The sequence below is a fragment of the Macrosteles quadrilineatus genome, unplaced genomic scaffold (assembly GCF_028750875.1).
Source record: "Macrosteles quadrilineatus isolate MER2022 unplaced genomic scaffold, UCM_ALF_1.0 Scaffold_1__1_contigs__length_201487025, whole genome shotgun sequence".
In the NCBI taxonomy this organism is placed as follows: Eukaryota; Metazoa; Arthropoda; class Insecta; order Hemiptera; family Cicadellidae; genus Macrosteles; species Macrosteles quadrilineatus.
The window spans coordinates 183,026,812-183,048,980 of record NW_026542594.1 but is presented as its reverse complement, the minus strand read 5'-3'; the positions used below and the strand labels follow the sequence as shown (position 1 = coordinate 183,048,980).

Sequence of the window (22,169 nt, the reverse complement as noted above, 5' to 3'; positions counted from 1 at the left end):
AACATACTAAACCCTACTAGCCCAGTCACGATAAAGCTTACGAACTTCCTGAAAGAACACAATCTAGAGGCTAGGAAAATACCATTTACAAAAATTACTCCAACTTCAATTACCAGCATTGACATCTGCCTAACAAACCTAGGCCTCCCAAATTTTAAAATAAATTCCCTAAAAACCCCCACTGTCAGACCACCCAGTGTCTGCTGCAAAATTAAAACACACCAATCCCAAGTAAACAAACCTTTTAAAAACAATCATCAGTGCTATAGCTACACATAAACTAAATCAGCTGAAAAAATAGAGCCTAACTGACCAACAGTGGGATGAAATCTACAAAACTCCACTGGTTGATGATAAATATAATAGTTTTATAAAAATCCTAATAGATGAAATAAATGAACACTTCCCCAAAACCAGCTCAAACACCAATAGAAAATCCAACCATATTTTTTGGGATGAAAAACTGATCAAGCTCCGAAACCTGGCCAATCTAGCCCATGACAAATATATACTGAGCAATACTAAAAGGATAAGAAAACATACTTAAACTGAAAGAAAATGTACTACACCAGCATTAAAAAAAAATAATCGGAACAAATCATGAAAACAATAAATGAGACACCAAAATATAAACAAAACAATCTGGAAGACTGTCAACAAGGAACAAAAAAAAAAAAAACAGAAAAATAAAAATCTAACTCTACATCTCAATGGAAATGAAATCAAAAACCCAATAGACATAGCCAACGATTTCAACTCCATCTTCATAAATACCGTAAAAACCCAGGACGCAAACAAATAGAACAAAACCATAACAATCAAATTTCTATAAATGGACTTACATGACTGGCCCATTTTCAACCCATATCAAAGACATAACTGGGAAAAATATTCAAGCAACTCCCACTAAAAAAACTCTTTAGGCCTAGAAAATACAGAAAAAATCAATAAATCTTGTAAAAACTAACTGATTTACCCCTCCTAAACATCATAAATGCCTCCATTACTCAATCAACAGTTCCTAGTGCAATGAAAAGAGCCCTAGTAGACAGCCTTCCAGAAAACTACCGCCCAATTTAAACCTGTCAGTTTTATCAAAATATCTTGAAAAAATTATAAATGCCCAATTACGAGGGTCGTCTCAAAAGTAAGTTACACATTTGTTTTAAATCACAGCGTCGAGCGCTAGAAAGCTGGGAGTCGCGGGGAATTTTCGTCTGGATGTAGTGGCAACACTGCATCCGTCGCGGCCGCCTACGGCACGCGCCCCTCCAGTATCGCTCCGGCCATCATGGAGACACCACTTGTTCCCACCGCCGATTGTGAAATCCGTGCAGTAATTAGATTTTTGACTGCAAAGAATAAAAATGCAAGTGAAATTCATCGAGAATTGTGCAGTGTTTATGGTGAAAATGTGATGTCTAGGCCAATGGTTTCCCGCTGGCGTCAATCGTTTATTGATGGACGAAAATCGTTACATGATGAACAACGAAGTGGCCGTCCGTCCACTTCCCGCGTTTTGACTGTTGTTGAAGATGTCCGCAAGGTCATTGACACCGACCGGCGCTTGACATTGGATGAAATCATCACACAGCTTCCTCCAAATGTTGAAATTAGTCGTGCGTCGCTTCACAGAATCATTTCGGACGATCTCACTTTGTCAAAAGTCTGTGCAAGATGGGTGCCACGCCTTCTTTCAGAAAGGCATAAGGAGCAGAGGGTTGATGATGCTCTCCAGTTCCAACAATTTTTTGATGATGAGGGAAATGGCCTATTCAACAGGATAGTAACCGGGGACGAGACTTGGGTGCACATTTGGACGCCCGAAAGCAAGCGGCAGAGCATGGTGTGGAAGGGAAAGGACGAGCCTACTCCAAAAAAGGCAAAAGTCGCCGAATCAGCTGGCAAGGTCATGGCAACGATCTTTTGGGACTCTAAGGGAGTATTGTTGATTGTTTACCTGCCAAGGGGGGAAACAATTACAGCTGAACGTTATTGTGAAGTGCTACGTAAGCTGAGAAGGGCGATACAGAACAAAAGGAGGGGGAAGTTGACCAAAACAGTGTTTTTGTTTCACGACAATGCTCGCCCACACACCGCCCGTCAAACACAAGACCTTTTGGAATCCTTCCGATGGGATGTTTTCGGCCATCCACCTTACTCTCCTGACTTGGCGCCGAGTGATTTTCATCTCTTCCCGGAGTTGAAGCGGCATTTAGGCGGGAAGCGCTTCGAAAACGAAGACGAACTGAAACGGGAGGTGGAACAATGGCTAACTAAAATGGCGGCAGAGTGGTATGATGCTGGACTAAAAAAGATGTTGCCACGTTATCAAAAATGCCTTGAAAAAGATGGCGACTACGTAGAAAAATAGTCTATGTATATGTCTTTTAAAATATATGATAGCCTCTAAAATATTTTTATTAGATATTTTACACCTCTGTTAGCCTCCCCCCTAGACAAGGCCCCAGAACCACTACTATTGGCTACTTGGCCTAAACATGGCCTCACTTCTTTGAAAACAAAATAACAAACCATCAAAAACCCAGTTTCGCTCAATTTTTATATACTCCCAAAATTTACTATTACATTTTATGAAATAACGATCAGCTGTGTTTGATTAGTTCTCACTTCTGTCACTGATATGTTTACATTAAATACTGTTTACAAATACCACAACCATTTCCGATCATGTTTTGTAAGCACATCCAAACCAAGTGAGATTAAAAACGTTTTGTTTTACTTAACCGGTTTAATTAATCGCACGTGCAACGATTGTTCTTGAGTTTTGATAACCGGGGAAAAGACCGTGAATTGAGTGTTGTATAGTGCTGGGAAACTTAATTTTTTTTAAATTATCATCACCAATAGCTTACAAAAAAGGTTTCCACTCATTGACAGCTCTTCAAGGACAGTTGTGCAAAGTGCAAGAAGAAAAAATCACAACTAATTTTAAAATTAAAGAATATTTAACACAAACGTCAAGAGAAAGATAAAATAAAAAAAAACCATAATCAATTATATATATGACAAAATTTCATGACCAAAGTATTATCTAAAGTATTAAAGTATTAAAGGTACCAAAGTACCAAAGTATTAAAGGTCGAAACATGTAGAGTTTAAAAAAATAAAAAATAATTTCAGGGTACTGAGTTAGTATGCTTTCTTTAATATATAGTACTTGGGGACCGAGCTTTGCTCGGGGCGATATGCTGGACGCTCTGGAGAACAACTTCCACGTCCCGGCATACCTCATGCGCATTATAGAGGATTACCTCCGGTTCCGCCTCCTCATGTATGATACTACAGAAGGCCCGCGGACGATGAGTGTCACTTCTGGTGCTGCCCAAGGTTCCATACTCGGCCCGGACCTCTGGAACGTTGCCTACGACAGCCTCCTTAGGTCTGAAATGCCTGAAGAAACCGTTATAGTTGGGTACGCAGATGACATTGCAGCTTTAATAGCTGCTCGTAGTGTTGAGCTGGCCCAGCTAAAATTAAACCAAGTCATGCGAACTATAAACGCATGGATGGCAGATCACGGTCTCTCACTCGCGCTGAACAAAACTGAGATCGTGATTCTGACCAAAAAGCGGATTGACACTATTGTGCCGTTGAGGGTGGGGGACGTCGAAGTCCAGTCCGTTCGTGCCGCCAAGTATCTTGGTGTCATGGTGGACTCTAAGCTTAGCTGGCGGGACCAGATATTCCGAACGGCGGACAAGGCCGCTAAGGTGATCTCTTCTCTTAGCCGGTTAATGGCCAATGTCGGAGGTCCTCGTTCCAGTCGCAGAAGGCTGTTGATGTCTACAGTTCAGTCTGTGCTCCTGTATGGTGCGGAGGTGTGGGCAGACGCGCTCAATAAGGAGGTGTATAGGATGCGGCTTGCCAGAGTGCAGCGTCAGGCAGCACTCAGGGTAGCATCCGCCTACCGAACAGTGTCTGAACCTGCCATCTTGGTGGTTGCTGGAGTAATCCCCGTCAAACTTTTGGCGGCGGAGAGGAAAGCAATTTATCAGCGGCGTGGAGAGGACCATGCAAAAATGGAGGAGCGCAACCGCACCTACCAGCTCTGGCAGGAGAGCTGGGAACAGGAGTCGCGGGGACGCTGGACCAGGAGACTGATTCAGCAAGTCCAACCATGGGTTGACCGACGGTATGGTGAGGTGGACTATTACCTTACCCAGTTTCTGACAGGTCACGGGTTTTTTCGGTCGTACCTGTTCAGGATGGGCAAAGCCGTGTCACCCGATTGCATCTACTACTGCCCAGGCACTCCCGACGACGCGGAGCACACCTTCTTCCGCTGCCAGCGTTGGGAAGGTTCCCGCCTGGAGGCTGAACAACATGTAGGGCAGTTGTTGGTCGACACGGTCATTCCGATGATGACGGAGGGTGAGGACAATTGGACCTGTATGTCACATTTCGTCCAGGATATTCTCCGCACAAAGAAGCTAGAGCTTGACCGAGATGCAGCCTAGGTCATAAAGAAATTGAATGCCAGAAACGGCGCGAGCCCTGAGGGCTTAGGTCACACGTTGACCTGACCTGAAGTAATGTGACAAACAATCCCGGGTCTGTGTCCAACAGAGTAGAGGGGGTTTTTTAGTGAGTAGTCTGACAAGCTCAGGAGTCTCACACTACAGGCTGGCTACCTGTGTGCGTAAAAGCATTTTTTACCTCCTCTCCCTTAAAAAAAAAAAAAAAAAAAAAAACTATAATAAGTTTATTCATTAGAGAAGCACGACAAATTTGGATACCAATAGTGTGAATTTATAGGAGTTTCAAAATAAAAATAGCTCCATGGTAATCTGTAGTATTTTGGCTATATTCCCCAAAATGTAAGGTCAATAGGTCCAGTAGTTTTCTTGTGATGTATGTGTGTTTTCTTGATTTTATATCCTTGAAATGATAAAAATATGTTTAACAAAATATAATCTTTTTCAGAACTTACAATAGATTATCCAGACATAAGAAAGAAGAGCCTCAGTGTACTGCAAGATAAAAAAATTGAGATAATATCGTACACAATGCTTTCAAAGCAACAAATCAAACGAGGAAATGTTGCTATTACATTGGGAAAAACTGATGTAAGTATGTGATTCACTGTTTAGATCTAGACTTTAAATTGAAATCATCACTTACATCTTAAGACGTAATCTTGATAAAAAATATACAAATCTGATTATTTTTAAAAGAATTATACGGTATGATGGAACTTAAAGGACAAGAGAAAACATATAAAACCATAAGTAGCCTATGCAAAATATGTAATGCATAGGGATACGAGATCTGAACAAGACTTGATTTTAAGTTTTATATGAGGTTGAAATCCACTTATGGATTTAAAAAGGTTAAAAAAAAATAAAAACTTTTGCGGGGTGATTACCGCAGAAAGGGATAATCTTCCTTTTGTCCCTACTCCCGCAAAATATCAGTTCAATTTCAATTGGTCCAGTCAAGTAGTTTTCAGGTGATTGTCCATGTGACAGACTCACAAACATTCAAACATTAATATTTGATAACTAGCCTGTACCCGCAGCTTCGCCTGTGATGGTTTAACCATAAATATTATACAGCATAAGAAATAAACAGAGCATTACAGTCATTGCAATAACTATCTGTAGTGGCTTCGCCAACGATCACAAAAATAAGATAATATTATTATTATTCAATGTGTCACGCACAGTTAAAAAAAACCATGTTACGATTAAAAATTTGACATCGATTAAATAACAATTAAAAACTAAGTGAAAACCATTGATTTGTTTAATCTCAGACCAAAATATTTTACAAAATAAAATCATGAAACTGAAATACCCCGAATCTTCAGCTTCTCCAAGACAGTTTAAGCCTAGTTCTTTCATAGCTGTATCGGCTCTTCTTACGGTACGTCCAGAGTGCACGCCGATTCAGATTCAGATTTTTGGCGCTTGGTTAATCTGAGTCAGATATTTTGTTGGTGGCCACAGTGGAAGCAGAAAAAACACCGCCGGTACTGACTCGGTTAGCAAAGAAACAAGTCAGTTGTTGTTATGGAATTGGCAGATGAGGCATTAACGTGTAAAATTATAGGTTCTGAAACTGTTGTGAAGTTACAGCCAGTGAAAATTTGTGTTTTTGATGTTGTATATCTCTTTTCCTATAGCTAGAAATGAGAGATTCCCTCTATATTGCGTTGAATGGAGCCCGAAACCTCCGAAACTTATTATTAAAATTGGACATTGTATTGTAAGAAACTTGTACCTACACAAAGAAAACAATTATCACGAAGAGCGTTTTATGGTAACCCTAAATTAAAGGATAAAAAAATTAAATACTTTACCATAAAAACCAAATTTATTTAACTAAATAGTATGCGTACGAGCAAAATCTGAATCTGAAACCAGAATGAAGAATTCATTCCGGTAAGCAGGTGCCTGCGCGCTTGCTCAGAAACCTGCAGCACATGAAATGGTTGATACTGTCACCCCAGTTTTCAGGATTCTCTACAAAGAAAATTTGTTTTATTAGGAGGATGTCTCAAATCAAAGAAATAAAATGACACAACTTAAATTACTTAACACATGTTATAAGTAAGGCAACGGTTTCTTTCAATTCTCAATGCTGGAAATTTGGCATACCTTGATGCACACTTTGGTGATCTGGTCATGTGATTTATGTTCCTGACCAAATCGTTCACGTTGGAAACGATAACTGGACACATTATTTAAAACAGAGGAGACAATTTACTGCAATTCACAGGCCCTAAGAGCCAGCTTTGATGATTGTTTGATTAATTAAAGCATTTAACACAGAAATATATTAATCGTTCAACATATGGAATATTAATATATAAGTCAACTGGACACAACGTGAATTAACATTTTGAATGAATGATGAATAATAAATGACGGAATAAATGAGATAGGGAATTTGACTACATGGTCTGGAATTACATATTAATTAATTATTACTATTGGAAGCCAGGCACAAGACAGGGACTTCTTTTGGTCACTTCACGCACCTGCTCCTGCGCATGCGCGAGCGGTCCTGGACTTGAGATAGCTAACTAGGCAGGACATTTTAATAATAAATTAGTTTATAACAATTGTTTAAACAACTCTAATATGTATCTAGATTACTCGAATTTAAACATAGCGACCTTGGCGTTATGGCACCGGGTTCTCTAGTCCATTTGAATGCATGTGCCATTCCTGCAGCCAAAAATATCTAGTTTGGCGAACAATTGAAGGCAAAGATGTGACTAAAGTTGTTACTAGCTTAAGATCATCATGTAGTGAAGATTATGATGGCTTATCAAATAGAATTCTAAAGGAAATATGTCAAGTAATAGTGACACCGTTGACTTTACTGTTTAATATGATCTTGGATCAGGGTATATATCCGCAAGCACTAAAAGTAACAAAAGTGATACCAGTTTATAAAAAGGGTGAAAAGTTGAGCCCATCTAGTTCTCGACCAATATCTCTACTTCCTATAAAGTAAAGTTTTTGAATCCTGTATTAAGGCTCAACTTGATAAATTTGTTGTGACTGTTAAAAAAATTTTATTTAACATATGTGTGTTTACAATATTTGTAAACATCTCAGTTCAATGTTTTTCATACCAAATAAAGGTTCATAATCAATTTCTTTCTGTTTAATATCTTCATCTTTTTACAGTGACTAATATTTTGTTTTGTGAGGAACAGTATGGTTTCATGCAAGGTAAAAATACTGTAAAAGCAGTAGAGAATGTGATTGAATCAGTGTTAGAAAACGTAGAAAATAAGCTGTTATCATCTGCCTTACTCATTGATCTTACATTGCCTTTGATTGTATGAATCATGAGCTACTGCTAGACAAACAGTTTCACTATGGTATCAGAGGTAAATAACTTAATTTATTTAAATCATACTTGAGTAGTATTGAACAAATGGTGGTACAGAGCAGTGATAAGTCTGACTTTAGAACGATATTAATGGGTGTGCCTCAGGAATCAGTCCTTTGACCTCTTTTATTTATTATTGCTATGAACGATTTTGCGCCAAATATTCCTTTTACAACAGTGTTATATGCAGATGATACTACACTTCTTAACAGTAAAAAACACCTAGACAATCTAATAAGAACTGAGAACCAAGCCTTAGAAGTAGCAATGGAATTGTTTCATTCTAATCTTTTAATTGTTAATGGGAAAAAGACTGAAAAAATTATCTTTTCTTTGGACTTTTCTATTTATAAAGATGTAAAACCTGTTAAGTTATTAGGTATTTATCTTGATAGTTGGTTAAGTTGGGAAACTGGGGTGCACAGAAGGAGCCTCCCCGAAGATTGTGACCATTAGACGCTATGAACGACATCACAATCGGGCGCACCCCGGGCAATAAGAATAAGAAGAATAAGAATCATTTATTCAATTGATCTTTTTACAAAGAAATAGGACACGTCATATACATTACAAAATAATCATCCAAATACAATCAAGTTTCTGATACATCCAAATAATATAAAAAGTACAATTAATTAGGTATAATAGCTTATTTTAATTAAAATTTACATCAAAATTACACTTTATAAAGTCACTTATGCTGTAGAAAGGATTTTGAATTAGCCAATTATAAATTCTATTTTTGAAAATATTGAAATCAACAAATTTTGCACTATCAGGTAGTTTATTAAAAAAGCAAATTGAGTTAATTTTGAAAGAGTCACCCGTTTTAGCCAGTCTATGAGGTTTCATGCTGAGCTTGCCTCCACCCCTAGTATTGTACTCATGAGTGTCAGATCTAAGGGGGAAAGAATGCAAGTTTGGTTTGGTGTAGAGTAAAACTTGAAAAATGTACAAATTAATTACTGTTGGAATTTTTTATTGTATGAAAAGAGGTTTACAATGAGATAGGGATCTTGAATTAGCAATATTACGAACTGCCTTTTTTTGAATCGTCAAAATATCAGCTACATGAAGGGAATGTCCCCAAACTAGAATGCCATAGAGTATGTGGGACTGAAACAGACCAAAGTACGATAGTCTCAAATATTCTTGGTTAACAAATTTTTTTAATTTCCATAATAAGCAATCTACTCTTGATAACTTTTTGCAAACCGCCTCAATATGATTTGACCAACTTAATTTTGAATCAATGTGAAATCCTAAAAGCTTGACAGAATCTAGACTAATTTCCTGCTTGAGACTCAATGTCAAATATTGTGTCTTTTCAAGATTAGAATGTAGCTCATTTGAAGAAAACCAAGCAAGAGCCTGTTCCTCAGCTTCTGCAGTGACCTGTTTCAGGTACTCTAAGTTTTTGTGACTGGCTAGTAAAGTGGTGTCATCAGCATAAATTATTGAATGGATATTGAGATTTTGAGACAAGTCGTTTATGTATACTAAGAAAAAGAAAGGGCCTAAAACAGAACCCTGAGGGACACCGGTCTCTACAGGTTTCATAGCAGAACATTTATTTTTAACTGATACATACTGTTTTCTGTCATACAAATATGATTGAATAATTTTTATTGTGCCATCTTCAATGCCATAATATGATAATTTACGTAGTAATACATCAAAAGGAACACTATCAAAAGCTTTACTGAGATCACACAAAACTAGCGAAATCGACTCCTTATTTTCAAATGCATTTAGTGATAAATCTGTTAAGTTAAGTACTGCCGAGGTGGTAGACTTACCAGGACGGAAACCATGCTGGCATTCAGAAAATAAATGTTGGGACTCGAAAAAATAACTAAGTTGATTGTACATTAGAGATTCAAATATTTTAGAGAATATCGGAATAATAGAGATAGGTCTGTAATTTTGATGTAAATTTTTATCTCCTTTTTTAAAAACTGGAATCACTTTAGATATTTTGAGCAATGAGGAAAAGTATCCTTCTGACATACATTTGTTAAAAATAAAAGCAAGTGGCTCACTTATTATATGGATGGTTTGTTTCAGTATTGTGTTAGACAGCCAATAATAATCCATTGAATTAGAGTTGGAGAATTTAGATACTATGTTACACTCTGGCCTCAGGTCGCTCAGTCTGAGGTGGGTCGATGTAAATGAACAGAGTGTTTATCCTTAATAAATCAAAATTCTTCATGAAAAGGGCGCCACCTAGTTTTAACCTTCCTAGGAACCAAACTAGGAAATATTCCAAGGTAAAGGATGATGTGATTAATTTTGAAAATAAATTACTATAAAGGGAATGGCAGAGGCTTACTATTAAAACAAATTAAATTGACCAAACATACAAGTCTCAAATAATATTTCTATCAAAATTCAACTATTATCAATGAAAGCAGATATTATTGTCTTTTCTTTTTATCTACCAGCTAAATATTCAATCAAACAAAACTGATATTTTTGATTTGAAACACTATCACTTCTAAGATAAGGCTACTAGGCAATGTGAATGAATACCAAAGATTTGATTACCCAAGAAAATATTTACTGATCAGTTGCAAAACATTTGTACCTTTAACTTCCATTTTGATAACTACCAAAATTAATTAGAAATTGTCGGCCGACACTAAGATGAATTATTGAGCACAAATAAAGACATATAATACACAGTAATAAATATATATGACCCTGGAACATATACTTATATCTAAACAAAATAGATCCTGAAAATGTCCAAATATCTCATAATAAATACCAAAATAGTAAACTAATGTAATATTAAAATAATTGTCCTATCTGTTGTTTGAGAGCGTTGGTATAGTTGAAGTTAGGTTGTACACAGGTTGACTGCACGGACACAGGTGAGTCTGTCAAAGTCACAGGTCGTGTTGAAGTCGAGGTCCTCTAGCCACAAATGGAATAATGCCAGAGCAGGTCCAAGATACCACAGTCCACATCCAAAGGGCGATAGGTAACCAAAATCAAGTCCGCAGACTTTTTCCCTGTGCAAAACCCACACACTCTAGTATTGAAGATTAACACACTTTAAAATAGTAAATTATTTTAAATCTTTCAGAAGTCCGTTAACACAAATGGTAAGTCCAGAAGAATTCAGAGGTTTATACATGAATTGGTTAAAGTTCATAATAACGCATATAACTTTGTATTATTCGGTGTAGCATTATTTACCTTTGACACTTTCAATTCAATGGGCTAATTTACTACTTTGAGTTTAGTAGCTACTAAAGCACTATAAAGTTAATTAAACATTTGGACAAATAATCTCTGAGAGTATATACATATTTTACCCAGCATCAGAAGTAATTATAGAATGATATTAAAACCTATAAACCAAATGAAACATTGTTTTAATTGCTCCAAGTGTACTACACTTTCTTGAACTGTGTTCCCAATTTGCAATCATTACTGAGACATAAAATCACTCCTAACTCAATATTTACAACTAAAGTTTACAGTGACAAATATTTCATAGCTAAACAACATTTAAATTAACTAGTGACATAAATAATAACACAATTCTCATGAGAATTTGGAATATTTTGTTGAAATTAATTAATAATGATTCAAAGAATAACTAACATTTAAATAAATTCATCAACTTTAACCTACACAACCTTTTGACACCTGAATTTTACAGTAAATCAAACATTACATAATATTTTAATATTTTAGAATCTTCAATAAGCATTTAAATCATCTTTAAACAAAATAATTACTAGCCTACATTTAGTGTCATTAGTTAATCATCAAAATCATTAATACTTTACCCTATTTGACTCATATTTACACAAAACAATTAATTTATACAAAGGAAACACATATTTAAAACTTACATTGGGGTACAGAACAGCATTACTATTACAATTAATTAAATTCTCATGTAAATTAGCAAGTTAAAATTAGAAAGCACATGGTCAGCAATTTTCATGTTTTTTCCTCTAGACAAGTTTTACTTTGCACTATATTACAAAATTGTAAAATTCCAAACATACTAACTAACCATGAAAATGTCATATTTATGATTCTTTAAAACTGACTAAAACTATATGACTAACAAATTGACAAAGTATCTTACTTATTAAATAATAATGATTTACTCTGAAATATTCCAAATCCTCAGTTTGCATGTCTGGCCATTAGTTCCAAATCAAGAACCAGAAAAATATTAAATCAAAATGTATTTAAATCATAAATGGATTAAAATTGGGTTCAAATTATTTACAAAATTGATCATTGACTAATCTTACCTCTGCCAAATAAATCCAAAAGGAATGGACACAAGGGAAAAGGTTGATGTTCACAATGCTGGACACTGGTCTTCTAACTGCAAACTCTTCAAAATGGCTAAACTATACTGAATTACTTTAAAACATCCTCACTGCATGGAGTTGCCTTGTAGAAGAGGTCAGATTTGCTCATAGTTGTAACTGTGACATGTCAGGATGCAAATTTCCTGTCTGGCAGGGGGTGGGGAATAGGAGTGGACAAAGTCCAGCTAGGCACAGGCTGTTGCTCACCAAGTTAATATTTCAGCTGATGGGATTTATTTAATGCCTTCAAAACCCTGACACAAAGTCATGACAGCAAAGTAAATAATGTTGTGTTCTCATGGGAAGGAGCTCCTAAATTCCCATTTGATCTCATAATGATCATGGCCATTGATCAATCAGAACAAGTATTTATTTATCAACAAAACTGTCACAACTACTTGTATTACATCAGTTGAGGAAATTTCTGACCATGTGAACATTGTTGTGTTTTTTGGAATACTACTCAAGAGTTCTACTGGATTATTGGGACCGAGATTAGTTCCTTTGCTTAACTGATTTATTGAGTCTATAAAGAAATTGTTAAATTCATCCGGATCTAAATTGACATCAGAACTGTGAGTTGGAGAAAACTCACTGCTTATAACTTTCCATGCAGCCTTGCAGGAATTTGAGGCATTGCTTATATACTGTTCTACAGCAATTTTTTTAGCTTGCAGAAGTTCCCTTTGATATAATCTTTTTTGTTGCAAATAAACATTATAAGCAGCCTGACAGTGCTCTGAACCTTGCTTAAGCATATTCTTATAAATTGAGTACAGAGTTAACATTTTACTTTTTGTTTCTGCTAATGAAGGAGTATACCAATTAATAATTTTGGATTTTTTACATGCAACCTTATCAGTTACTTTAATCAAAGGAGAACAAAAATGCCATAAATTAACATACTTCTTAAAAAAATCATCAAATAACGTCTGAACATTAATTTTATTTTGTTTAAAATCATCAATCATTTGCCAATTTTGTTTTTCTAAATTATATTTAAATAAGTCAACATTTTCATTTTTTTGTAATCTAATATATGTACTGCCAGGTTGTATTTTACTTCTGAGAGAGTTGGTAGCAGAATACATATTAAATAAAAGTGGTACATGATCAGAAAAACAGTGATCTCCCAATGTGATGTCAAACAGATTCCTATTAAAATTGACAATTATGTTATCTATACAGGAGTTATTGCGAGTTGGTTGATTATTTGAAGGAAAGAGATTAAAAGATCGTAGAAGGTTTAAAAATCTTAGGGAAACTGTATTATTTTCACATCCAACACCCATTTCAATGTTGAAATCACCAGCAATAATAAGTTTTTGATCATGTTTTAGTATTTTTTTCAAGGCATGTTCAAATTCAGTCAGGAAAATATCAACATCACCATTTGGAGATCTGTAAATACTTAAAATAGTAACATTGTTATCGAGTAATTTAACACAACAACATTCAAAATTCATCTCAGAGTAAAACTGTGTAACATCAATAACTGAATATTTAATTGAATTTGAAATATAAATTCCTACACCACCATTTTTCCTGGCTTTTCTACAGACTACAGTTGCAGGAATAAAATTTTTAGGAATAAAAACATTAACATTATTTTCTTGTAACCAATGCTCAGAGATACACATTAAGTTGACATTCTTATCAATGCATAAATCTTCCAACTCTAAAATTTTGTTTCTAATACAACATACATTAACTTGCATTAGCCTAAAAAACACACTTTGCTCTGCTTTTCACTCTCACTTTGTTGACCACTTATCACTGGCGATATAGGCAGGCAGTCTTGAAGTGCAGCAGCATAGCTCTCCAGGTGGTGACCCCTCACTTTGTGTGTCGAAGAGTGGCAAGTATCTGTATCGCTTGTCTGGTCACGTGCAGTTGTGGAAGATGGAACCGGGGAATAGTTGTCTGCTGGTAAAGTGATATTTGCTCTAGTTGAGGTAGCCGGGCCGTTTGTGGTGTTGAGTAGGGTGTTAGTTGAAGTCTGTGCAGGAGCCAATTCATTTACTAGCTTATGAAGTTCACTTGTAAAATCTCTGTGTGACAAGCCATTTCTTAATTTTCTAAAAGACTTTTGAAAGTAAGAAACTATAGTAATTTTTGCTAGAGTATGCTTTTGGAATTTAATTATATTGGATATAAAGTCTTTTGGAAGCACATTGTCTCTCACACACCCAATGGGAGAGCATATTAAGTGTTTCAGGTTTCTCTTTTTGGAGTCTTGTGTTAGGTGCTCAAATGCGGTTTCATAGTCCTGACGGGTGCTGACAATGCTGACAAATGGCAAATCCTTCTACAACCGGACGACTTAAAAAAATGAATCTGCCTAAATGGTCTTTATCAAGGCCATTAGTAACGATCTTGATTAATATCGAGAGAATATCAAGAGACAAAGTAAGAAGTATTACTGTCTGATATGTGCAAGACGTACGAATGCGACTTCCTCCTTGTGCAAGAAACACATTTTAAAACCTAGACCCAACATAGAGGGAATGAGACTGATTCTAGAGAGACCTCATGATCAATATGGTAGTGCTGTTTTTGCCAGGCCATACACATCACCTCAGCTTTGCTTACTGAGGGGAACAATACTGAGATCATTTCAAGTCTGCAAATATTCAGTATTTTCATGTAAAAAATTTTGAAATGTCTTAATTCTTTTGTCAGGTCGAGGTTTCAAGGTGGTGGCATCGCAATATTTGTTAGGTCTCCCATAGTCTATGCGCCTATCTCTGTTCCGAATACCATAGACAAAGACTTCGAAGTTGCTGGAGTGAAAGTAACAACGTCAAATCAAAACCCTATAATCATCATAGGTCTATATAGGTCACCTGATGGTCTTCTAAATGCTTTTTTTTTAATTTTGAGATTTTGCTGAGCGACTTAAGCTCAAGGAGTAGTCAATTCGTAGTTGCTGGTGTCTTCAATATCAATGTACTAGACGCCTCTCTTCCTGAGACTAAACAGCTGAGAGACCTTTTAGAGTCTTTTGGTTTGCAATGGCGCATAAACTCACCCACACGTGTAACTGCAACCTCGTCTAGTGCCATTGACAATGTAATCTCAAACTGTGAAAATTTGGTAACATCAGTTGTTACTACAGCCATCTCAGACCATGATGCGCAGCAGATATATATCCATGATTGTTCTCCAGCAACTACTCCCTCCTCGGTTTATGAGGGAAGGACTGTCAACCCCTCAACAATTAAATCATTTAAAGCCTGTTTAAAAAATGAGCAATGGAACTATTTATCACAAACCAAATCAACTGATGTTTTTCAACATTTCATGTACAGCTTTAGATATCACCTTGACTCAAACTGTCCAAAAAGAAAGATGAAAATAAAAAAAAATCTCAAAATGTTTCTTGGATAACTAAAGGTATTTTGGTATCTAGAGAAAAACTGAAGCAAAACTATATTACGGCTAAAGCAACAAGAGATGCAAATTTCAAAATATTTTTTAAAAATTACAAAAGAATTTACAGAAAACTAATTAGAGCAGCGAAACCCTATGAAATTAGAAAAAAATTAAAAGCTAGTGACAATATCTCAAAATCAGCATGGGGTGTGATCAACAATATAAAAGGCCAGAAAACTGAAAAACCTATTCATGTAAGAATAAACAGTGGCGTAGTCACAGAACCTTCGAATGTGGCAAACTACCTTAATGACTATTTTTCCCAAGTAGCAATTTCAAATGTGACATCCTTGAGAAATATGCAGCCAGTGATAGGTGATAGTCCCATTATGTCTATGGGACTTTTCCCCGTAACAGAGGAGGAAGTTGCAACTGTCATAAATCAACTACCGTCGAAGAGATCAACAGATGTCAATGGCATGTCTGTGTGGCTTCTCAAGCAACTGTCTGAGCATATATTACGTCCATTGACGGAAGCAGTCAATGCATCGTTTAAGAGTGGGTGTTTCCCTGAAGATCTGAAAAGGGAAAAAAATTATTCCAATCTTTAAAAAGGGGGACCCACTCAATGCCAACAACTGCCGTCCTATCTCTCTTTTGCCTGTGTTTAGCAAAATCTTTGAAAAACTGTTCTTGATTCAGTTGTTAGCATTCCTCAATCATCACAACATTTTTTCATTTGATCAATTCGGGTTCAGGAGGGGGAAATGTTCAGTGGATGCAGTGCATAGCCTTGTCAGTAAGGTAATTGAGAATCTGGACAAGCATCACGCAACACTCAGTGTCTTTCTAGATCCTACCAAGGCTTTTGACTGCGTCGACCACAGTATCCTCTTGTCAAAATTAGAACACTACGGTGTTCCGTTACCTACATTGGAAAATCTTACCTTTCAAACAGAACTCAACAGGTGCAGGTCTCAAATCATCTTTCAAAACCAGCTCTGTTAAAGTATGGTGTTCCGCAGGGATCCATTCTTGGTCCAATTTTATTTTTAATTTACGTTAACGATCTGTCTTCATCATCTGGATCTAGCGAATTGGTTCAGTATGCTGATGATACGACTCTCTGTTGCAGTGCCAACAATCTTCCAAATCTAGAAATCAAAACTTTTGTAGATCTAAATTCATGTGTTCAATTTTTTGAAAACATCAATTTGAAAATAATTTCTCAAAAAACAAATTTCATCCATTTTTACAGGCACGGTGAACCAAGTGAGACTGTAACGGTCATGATTGATGACTCAAAAATTGAACAAGTCAATTCTTTTAAGTTTCTGGGCATCACCATTGACCGGGGGCTCACTTGGAGTAACCACCTTGACAACGTCTGCACGAGGGTATCTTCACTTCAGGCTGTTTTGCCTTAAGAGTCCTCTCAAAATTTTGTCCAGAAAATGTCTTGCTAATGGCCTACTTTGGCCTTATTTACCCCCATCTTTCTTATGGTATTGCAATTTGGGGTGGATGTGCAGAAGCGGACTTCCACAGGTTGTTCCGTCTTCAAAAGAGAGCACTCAGAATAGTGGCTAAACTACAGGTGAGAGAGTCTTGTAGGGCCGTTTTCAGGGAGCTGGGCCTGCTTACTCTTGCCTCTCTGTATATCTTGGAAGCTGCCATGTTTTCCAAATTTAAATGCAGCCTAACACAAGGCCAGGACATTCACTCGTATTCAACTCAAGGCAGAGAACAATATAGGTTGGCCCAAAACAGGTCCCGAGCAGCCTCAAGCTTGCCCTCTCAGACGGGGGTGAGATTTTTGAATAGTCTTCCTGAACAAATAAGGAAATAAAGGAACGAAAAACGGTTCAAACGGATTTTAAAAAGATATCTGATTAATAAAGAATATTACACAGTGGGTGAATTTTTGACACAAATGAGTAGATGGTGTTCGGCTGCTCTGAGGTTCTAAATCAATCAAATGACAAGTTCTGTGTAATTTTTTAATCATTCGTATTATTAATTGTTTTATGCTGTTGTATTTATTTCTTTTGCTGTCGCTTGTTATGCCTGTATTAAATGTTGACGGATGCCATGCAATTTTATATTTGTTTTACGGCAATAAAGATATTATTATTATTATTAGATACTAACGGTCAGGACACCACAGTACAGTGTCACCTCTTTGTATAAGCCTCCCGAATCTCAGTATGTATTTACAGAGCCCAATAATCTATGCTATGATGACATTAATTTTGTCTTGGGGGATTTTAATTGCCAGAGCATTGCTTGGGGATACAAAGAGACAAGTGAAAATGGTACAAAACTTGAAACCTGGGCTGAGGCAAATGACCTGCAGCTCATACACGATCCTAAGCTCCCTTGCTCCTTTAACAGCGGTAGATGGAAGAGGGGTTAAGGCCTGTTCACACCGGCGTAGCAAGACGTCTGCAGACGTATTCGGTGTATTAATACGTCGCCCGTGCACTGTTCACACCGCAGCTACGTCTGACGGCTACGTAGCCGGCTTTTGTTTGTTTATTTCATTATATTATTTTACATTTGTTTATATTTATTAATTTATTGTTTATTTTTATTAGTGTTTCATGAATTTCAGTTAAGATTGCCACGGTTTAATTGCAGCTTTTATAGTATGTACCCTGAACAGTCTGTTGATTAATGTGTTAATGTTGACAAAAATATTTCACTCTAATTTTAGACCGTAGGCCTATATAGTAGGCTATAAGATTTGCGCTGTATTATAATATTAAAAATATAACCAGAAAGCATACAATAATTTTGCTCATCCATAAGGATTACATAATAAAATAGTCTATGGTGTAAGTAAGACGTAGGCCTATGTCTAGAAATAATTCATTAATGTTTCATTAATGTCAGCCCACTATATGAGCCATAATAAACCATATTAAGAGAGACATTGTTTTTGATGAGGAAATTTGCAAGCATAAACAAAAAAATTGTACATTAGGTACTACTATGATGAAGTATTAAATTGATCATAATAAAGTTGTCTTTAGATTGTTATGTTATAGTCTAATTTAAATGTAATAGATTAATGTGATTTAATAATTTTTTTAAGTGAATTTTTGTGTAATAGTCCAGCATTTACCGCTTATAAATTAATTATGAGGTGGAGGGAGGGTGGCGGTGACAGCCCGGTGTGCTAGTGCGCATGCGCGTATTCGGCTATGCGAGCTACGCGTAGCTAGCCGGCGTAACGGCAGCGCTGTAGCTTCCGTAGCTCACGTATTAATACGCCGGTGTGAACACTCTTTATGAATTACATTAAGAGCTATGTCAGCTACGTATTTCTAAAAAGTATTAATACGTCTGGCTACGCCGGTGTGAACAGTCCTTTATAACCCTGACAACATCCTTGTGAGCAGCAGGATTGCCTCCCAGTGTGAAAAGTCTGTTGGTGATCCGATTCCCCGAACTCAACACAGACCTATAGTTTGCACCGTTAGTGCTGTTGTTAAATCTGAAGTTGTTCCTCTAAGGCACAGGTTTAATTTCAAAAAGGCCGACTGGACGGGTTTTAAGGAGATCGTTGACAGAGAAATCGCCAATATCCCTCCACAACCTGATGTATGACTCCTTCGTTAAGCTTGTCCAGCTGGTCCCGAGAAAAGTGATACCTAGAGGCTGTCGAACCCATTACATTGCAGGACTCTCTGAAGAGGCAAAGCCAATGCTAGAACGGTACCAAGGTCTCTTTGACAATGATCCCTTTGCTGAGGACACACTTCTAGCAGGTGAAGAGCTTATGTCAGTCATTGCCAAAAATCGCAAAACAAAGTGGTGTGATCTTGTGCAGAGTTTAGATATGCAGGTGAACAGCAGATGGGCCTGGAAGTTCCTCAAGAACATAAATGGAGATGCGACAAAACCAAAAGACAACTTTACAACAGTTACTACCGATCAATTCGCTACCAACCTTCTTTTAAATGGCAAAACCTATGCCGGGAGCCTGTTGTGCGTGATTTGGCAAGTGAGAATCACTTCCTGGAAGAACTATTCACCATGTCCGAGCTAACTGCAGTCATTACCAGCTTAAAGACTAAAAGAGCTCCAGGTATTGATGAGATCAGGGTCGAACAACTAAAGAACCTAGGTAAAAATGCCATGCAATGGTTGTTGAGCCTCATGAACATGTGCGTAAGCCAAATGCATATACCAAAGGCATGGAGGAAAGCTTGTGTGGCTGCACAGCTCAAACCTGGGAAAGATCCAAATGATCCTAAGAACTTTCGACCTGTTTCTCTCTTATGCCACACATATAAAATATTAGAACGTCTGATATTCAATCGAATCGGCGATTTTCTGGAACAAAAGATCATTCCACAACAGGCAGGCTTTCGATCAGGCAAGTCTTGTTGTGTCCAAGTCCTGACCCAGCACATTGAGGATGGGTTTGAGAGAAAACAGATCACAGGTGTCGCTTTTGTAGATTTAACAGCTGCCTACGATACCGTAAACCATCGAAGACTCTTGGGAAAAGTGTACAGTAATACACTAACGACTAACCGTTGCCAAACGCTACACGTCAGTATATATATATATGCCGATGATATGGCGGTGGCGGCACAAGGTAGGAGTTTTGAAGAAGTGGAACAGAAGCTGCCTATGACTCTAGATGAACTTTCCCAGTACTATGACGCAAATCACCTCAAGCCGAACCCTGCTAAGACCAAAGTTTGTGCCTTTCACCTAAACAATAGAGAAGCAGGCCGTGAGTTGATTGTGAGGTGGTGGGGAGACCGGCTTCAGCATTCTCCTACACCCAAATATCTTGGTGTCATACTGGACCGTACACTGACATTGTATTGCGACAAGAGGTAAAGTCTCAGCGAGGAATAATATCATCAGGAAGCTCACCAGCAGATGCTGGGGTGCTAACCCTAATGTCCTCAGAACCTCAGCTTTAGCGCTTGCGTGTGGTGCTGTTCAGGATCCTGGCCATCTGCTGATCTACCCATGCCTAGACCAGTCTTGCACATTAGATGATCTTTTACATGCGAATGACAAAGCCATATCGGTAGCTATTTTTTGGAAAAGCGAAGTCTGATTTCTGGACACGGAAAGTAAGTAAGTAAGTTGGGAAACTCATGTCGAGCAGTTGTGTAGAAAACTGTCTAGAGTAATTCACCTTCTCAGAAAGTTGAAAGATTGTGTAACCAAAAACATGCTGACAATTGCCTATTATGCTTTTTTTCATCCTCACTTAAAGTATAGCATAACTTTGAATTTCCCATATAGGGAATAAGCTATGACTGTAAATATCATGGTAAGACCTAGACCTGGGACCGATTTACTTTTTCATTTTGAGGTCTCCAGAGGCCAAAAACATCCTCCGTTCAAATTCATAAATATATATATATATATATATATATTGTTGTTAATTGTTGTTCGAGTATGTCAATGGTGTCATCTATAGGTATGTTTGTATACATGTCATTTGCATTAAATGAAAGAACCAATGAATTTGGTGAAGAAAAACCTTCCAAAATTCAAATTTGAAAATAAATTACAGAACTAAAAATAATGCCTTTTGGATGATAAAAAACAAAATTTCTAATGAAACATTTAACAGCCAAGTAAAAGATATAAACAAGTCAGGCATTTATCAAAAAATGTTTAGACTGTTAAATTCTACATTGGCTAAACAAGTCCTAGCTTCAAGAAAAGGTTCCAGGAAGACAAACAAGCATTAAAATCAGGTAACAAAACGACAATGAAATCAAACTTTGCAGAACACCTAATTGAAACGCTACATAAATACAATAATATAAATGAAAATTTAGAAATTCTAGAATAAGCTGTCAAAATTATTCAACTCCTTTTAAATATGAATACTCATAAGGTTAACGTGGGAAATTCCAGAGCCAATGGGGCGGAGCCGGAAAAGATTTTTGAGATAGGGATAGGCTTATATGTTAATCGGGAATATGAACTATCATATAGCCAAATTTCAGTCCAATCCGACCAGTAGATAATGCGTGATTGAACTGTAAACAAACACATAAACTTTCACATTTTTAATATTAAGTCAGTATGATAAATAGTAAGAGAAGATACACTTGTGAGTTGTTGTGTAACCAAAATGAATTGATAAACGAATGTGTTTAACGAAGAATATTTTTTTCAGAAATGACAATACATGAGCCAAGAGCCTCGGTGTACTGCAAGGAAACCAATTGAGATAATCTCTGATATAGTGCTTTAAACAACAGATCACACGGGGAAATGTTGCTATTACACTGTAAATACAAGGGCAAATTCTAGAGTTTAAATTATACTTTTTAAGACGTAATAATAATAAAAAATATAAAAAACAGATTTTTTTTTTTTAGATTTAATGATGGAACATAATCCTAAGTCAAGGGAGAATATACAAAACCCCAAGAATGTTGCAAAATATCTAAAAGGTACATACTGTATATAAGATCTAAAAAAAGAAGATTTCAAGTTGTATGAGATAGAAATCAACTTGATTGTAAAATTAAACCATTTCTACAAACAATGGATATATTTAAATAGACAACAAAGGGCAAC

At 36.7% G+C, this 22,169-nt stretch overlaps 1 protein-coding gene across 1 annotated transcript in view; it reads left to right on the top strand.

Annotated features, from left to right (window-relative positions):
• The window catches only part of LOC129003145 (zinc finger protein 708-like), an 80,718-nt gene that overhangs the window by 11,188 nt on the left and 47,361 nt on the right, over positions 1 to 22,169 (top strand). Inside the window, exon 2 of the mRNA XM_054431395.1 lies at positions 4,948 to 5,090. The gene's annotated coding sequence lies outside the window, so the exon portion shown is untranslated. The remainder of the gene's footprint in view (positions 1 to 4,947; positions 5,091 to 22,169) is intronic.